Source organism: Anopheles darlingi, chromosome 3, assembly GCF_943734745.1.
Source record: "Anopheles darlingi chromosome 3, idAnoDarlMG_H_01, whole genome shotgun sequence".
NCBI lineage: Eukaryota > Metazoa > Arthropoda > Insecta > Diptera > Culicidae > Anopheles > Anopheles darlingi.
In genome coordinates this window covers 45,961,702-45,967,041 of record NC_064875.1, presented here as the reverse complement: position 1 = coordinate 45,967,041, position 5,340 = coordinate 45,961,702, and the positions used below count along the sequence as shown (strand labels likewise).

Sequence of the window (5,340 nt, the reverse complement as noted above, 5' to 3'; positions counted from 1 at the left end):
ACACACATACACACACACACAGACACGCACACGTACAGGGATGGAAAGAGCATACAAGAAACGCACACGCTCTCGCACAGAACTACTCGAGGCGCGAGGGTTACTAGATGAGTCAAGGCTACTGCTGCTTCTGCTGGCGAAAGCCTTCTTCGATTTGGTGCATTTGTCTCGGAGCCTTGTAAGAGGATACGCGCGGTTGCTGCTGTGGCTGCTGCTGCTGCTGCTGCTGCGACTGGTTAGCCGTACCAGCTGCTACCGAGATGGTGATGACGTGTGAGGTGGCACTAGGTCGGCGGCCAGGCGGAGGTCAGAGCTGCCAAGCCTCCTCTCGCTTCTTCCCCCGGTTTTTGTGCTTGTTGTTGACAGTCCCTAGTACGTGTACATCTGTGAGGATGTATGTATGTGTGTCTGTGTGTGTCACGGTGTGACGCGCTATTCACAAAGGTAGGTGCGAACGTGTGCTGCTGCTGCTGCTGCTGCTGCTGCTACTGTATGTGTGTCTGTGTGCACTGTTCCATAGGTTTCGTGGCCTTCAGGAGGAACACTTTTTTTTGTTTGGTGTCAAGCAATGCCACGTACACGTTGCTCCTCTCTCACTAAAATGCCCAGCCCAGATGGCCGTTGTCACGATGACTGGTGTTGTGCACACCGTCGCACCTCTTATTTCACAACTTCACACAGTCACAAAGGTCTGGTGCGACCTGGTGTGGTTGGGGAGAAAAGGGACGAAAGAAAGTGAACCGACCACCGCCAGGCGGTGGTGACGTGGGTTTTTACTGTGGGTCTTGTGCCACGAGGAGGATACAAGGACGCAAATACACACACACACACGCACACGCACGCACAAACGCATGAAGGTACGCACGCACGAACGCACACGACGCACACGACGGATGAAAGGGGTTGTTTTTTCAGCGCGGAAGGGGATGGTGGTGGTGGAGGTAATGATGATCGTGGTGGTGGGTGACACACGGCCGAAAACACGGGGCCGGACACGGGCACGGTCACGGGCACCAGCAGACGGCCGACTGCAGAACAGGGATCCGTCGTTACCGGACTAAGCGACTTCGGAAAAAGGTGGCTTTTGGAGAAGTTGACGCACGGTTATGATGACATGACGCCCTTATTCACTGGAAAAAGGCTCCAATCCCGGCTCTCTCTCCCGCTCTCACGTGCACACCGAGCGCTCTCTCTCTCTCGTCCTGTCGCACTCCTCTCGCTCTCACATAGACACACACTCTATCTTTCTCTCTCTCTCTCTGTCGTGCACTTAGGACGTTCGAGATCGGAGAGCAGCAGCGAAGCGTACTGCTGAGTGAAGCTGTGCCAGAGCGAGAGTATGAGAAGTTAATCAAAAGAGAAAGAAAGAGAGAGAGAGAGAGAGAGAATAACTGAAAGAGAGCGAGCGTGACGATCAGCAGCATCATTGGCGTTGGCGCTGCTGCTCATCGTTGGCGCTGCTGCTCCACTTAAAGGGCTTACATCCTGCAGCCACATCATCTCTAGCAACTCTCACAAAAAAGCTCTCTTTCTCTCTCTCGCGCGAAATTGCACAACCTGTCTGGGTGTGTGTGTGTGTTCGTGTGAGAAGATGCGAGAGACTTTCGGGTGGCTGTGTGACCTCACAGCAAAGGAGGTGGTGTGACTGCTACGACCAACGATCCTGATCCTAGACCACTCTCTTCGTCCTCTCTGCTCTGCTCTGCTCTGCTCTGTCAGGACGCTCGGACGCTGCGTTGCTCAACTCAACGTAGCAAGAGAAGATGGCGTTGAGCATCTTCTCTTTAGAAGCGACCCATCGAGAGAGAGAAATGGAGGGAGAATGTATGTGTGTTCCAAGGCATAGTTTCAATAGAAACATATTGCCAACGTCCGATCTTATCTCGCCTACCCCGTTAAGCCTGTATACCACCGACGTAATCTCGACCTTCCCCCGGGAGATCAATGACAGCCTAAGGGGGAAGGGAGAGCGAGCAGCGATTGGCCGAGGCTCGTTGTTGAGGGTCGAGAGAAAGAGGGTGGGTTCGAATTTCAGAGATTTAAACGTCTTCATTACTCCGACTCCGACTAAACGGTGGCAGCCACCATGTTCAACGCTGAACTGTTGTTGCCTCTCCGTTGGCCCCGCGTTTTGCAATTAAACGCTCTCCAGCTCTATGCCTGGGCCTAGGGTCTACCAGGGGCACGGCTATAGCGCGAAAAACGGAAATGGTAACGGTGAACTCTGGTTACATCGTCGTTGTCAGCAGCAAGCACCATCTTATTGCTTCGTCCCGAAATCCCGATAGCAGTATTGCGGCCGAACGAACGAACGCAAATAATAGCAAGAACGAGACTGTCGCTGCTGTTGCTGCTGCCGCTGCTGCTGCTACTGCGCAAGAGCTGAGCATAGCGTTTGGCAAAACTGTAGTGCCGAGTAAAATGCCAATTTTGGCCAAAACCATGCGTTGTTACTATAAGCGTCACGCCGTTGCCCTAGCGAGGGACTCGTGACTGGCGACCGGGAGTGGGGTGGTGTGTGTGTATCGCGGGATTAGCGTTGCAATGCAACCAGTTCACATGATGAGCGAGTAAAAGCGGGAGCGAGAGAGAGGCAGAGAGATAAGAGCTTTCATGTGTTGTACGTGTGGTGTACGACGAGGTACGGCGACGTGAGCCTGTTTCGCTAACGCTGGACCGTGATGGATGTTTATTTTGGCCGTTTATGCCTTGCATTAATAAAATAACGTTAGAAAATGGAGCGGTCGTTATGGCAACGAGCGCGTACCAGGGACCCGCGATTGGCCCTGGTGCTGAGGAATGTAATTGTAAGCTGGTTGACAGTGGGTTTGACAGAACGATTGCAGCAGGCGGTTGCCTAAAGGTAATAAACATCAAAAAAGAGAAATTCTTATAACTAAATGTAAATTGATGTTACACGTTATTGTAAGTCATCGTATAAATAATACATTTTGATAATATAGAAGATAGGTTGTTGAAATTAAGCGCTGTTTTATGGAAACACACGTGCAGATGAAAAAGAATTGTTAAAAATATGTGAGCTACCTGGCGCCTCCATTTATGAGGCGTGAAGCACCATGCGTCTCCATTAACTTCAAATAGGAAAATATTTGCATATTTAATCGTATAAATTGTTGCGTTGCAATATGTTATAACGAAATAGGGTACAATAAATCTGGAAATGGGGATATACATGTTTTAAAATAAATATTTTTTGACGATCCAGAACGACTAAACGAGAGTTTTTTATCCAACTAAATTAACATGCGCCTCCATCACGAGTAAGCTAGATATTGAACCCGATCTTGCATTGATTGAGCGATCGGCAATCCATTGACCCCGATTTTCACTTCACGAAACTTCGTTGCGAGTGTACCAAATTGACAAATTGCCGTAGTTCCGGCGAGTAAAGCAACAAACACTCTGTCCTCTCTCTCTCTCTCTCTGCCTCCATCTCCGGGGGCAATACGTTTTCCATCGAAAATTTGGAAAGAAATAAATCTTTCCAATTGAAAACACATCATCCCGAAAAACGATGATGAATTGCATCGTGCATCGGTCCCCCGATCGGTCGAGGTCACGACGTGGTGCACGAATTCGTTCCTTTTCGGTGCGATGAGAGCGATTGTGGCGCACACCAAGGCACACGCCAAGGCACGCCGTTTACCATACACAACATCAACACAACCAAGCGCACGGCAACAGCAGCAGCAGCAGCAACGATACGTGGCAGGCAGCTATGGAAACGCTCTTCTGCTGCTGCTGCTGGTAAAATCACGTGGCACGCTCGTGTTTGTGTGTTGGAATTGGTACCAACGGTACTCCGGTATGCCTGTCCGACTCTCAGCGCGCGCGCGCGTGTGTGTGCGTGCGATTCTGTTCGTTCGTTTGGCGTTTGGCGCACTCGCCTTTGTGTGCCCGTTAATGTGTCAAATAAAGCCTTCCAAGCACGTCGCCCGATAACGCCACGATAAGCCGTCCGGATGGACGCAGAATATGTGATCTGGGGTACTGCCACGCATCCGTACGGGCTCTAACAACTCCGTCACACACGCTACAGACCTCCACCAAACAAAAAAAATGGAAAAGGGAAAATGGCAGGGAATGCTGGAGCGTGCAGAAAGTAAATTACTTTTTTACGGCTTCCTGCTGGCAGTGAACGGCTGCGAGGACCACGGCGTTGTAGCTGCTCGCTACAAACGCACGGAAGCTGCTGCTGCTGGTGACGCGAAGGATGGTGCTGATGGTCTGGGGAACTGATGTGGATCGCCGGAATGAGCGTCGGTCGGTCAACGCTACGACCACCGCCGATGGTCGTCGTGGTCGCGCGAGCGGGAAAAACGAACAAACTTTCCCAAACACTTTTTCATCGCTGGCACCACGAACCGGACGATCAGACACACTTCTACACACGCACTTCACTGTGTCACGCACGGTGCACGGCGGCACGGTCGAGGCAGCCGGGGGCGAGGGGGTCCAAAATGGGGGGGTGGAAGGGCCACTTGAAGTGCGGTCAGTGGCCGCGCACTATCGCGTAACGGGGCTAGTGATACTGTAAGCGCGTGCCCGCCGTTCGCTGCAAACCGGAAAAGCACTGGAACCACTGGAGCACGCCAACCAAAAAACCACACGCACACACGGCCAACACAGCAGGCGCGCGCGCCAAACCAGTGCAATGCAAAAAAGCAGCCAGTACCAGTACCGTTAGCAACGACCTGAACGACCTGGATTGGCTTTCGCGTCGTTCACACTACCACACGCGCAGTGACGTGCACGGTCACCCACGGCGGAAATGCGCTTTACGTGCCGTGTGTTTGACCTACGGAAGTCCCTTACCATTGAGGCCTCGTGCTCTCGCTCTCTAACTCTCTCTAGCTCGCTCTCTCTTTCTCTGTGGCTACTACTCTAGCTGCTGGTATTCCAGTCGCTCGCTCTCTCCGTTCGCCGTTGTTGTCTGTTGCTCACAGTAGGCTCTCCTTCGAGCACACGCGCGCACACACACACTCACAAAAACACCGTCGTAGGACAATTAGCGCGAAATTGGTCGCAACTCTCGTCGGCAGTGTACGGGAATAACAAGCTGCCTTCACCTTGGAGTGGCCGCTCGGTCTCTGGTGACCACTACAACCACTACTACTACTACTGCTGCTGCTGCATCAGATGCGTCGCTCTTGCACTTACACGCACACAGACACAGTGAAATAAATGGGGCCCGAAAAAAGGGGACGGGGGCTCCCACGCGTAACGCCGTGCGTCGACCTACATTTTGCCGCGTGCCCAAACGAAGGAACAGCACTAGCACTAGCCCCAAAGCCCGAGAAGCCCTGAATTGCCGAACGA

At 52.2% G+C, this 5,340-nt stretch overlaps 1 protein-coding gene across 1 annotated transcript in view; it reads right to left on the bottom strand.

The window, feature by feature from the left end:
* Nucleotides 1-1,098, bottom strand: part of LOC125954654 (uncharacterized) — a 2,615-nt gene extending 1,517 nt beyond the window's left edge. The window contains exon 1 of the mRNA XM_049685123.1: nucleotides 1,054-1,098. The gene's annotated coding sequence lies outside the window, so the exon portion shown is untranslated. The remainder of the gene's footprint in view (nucleotides 1-1,053) is intronic.
* Between the last annotated feature and the right edge of the window lie 4,242 nt (nucleotides 1,099-5,340).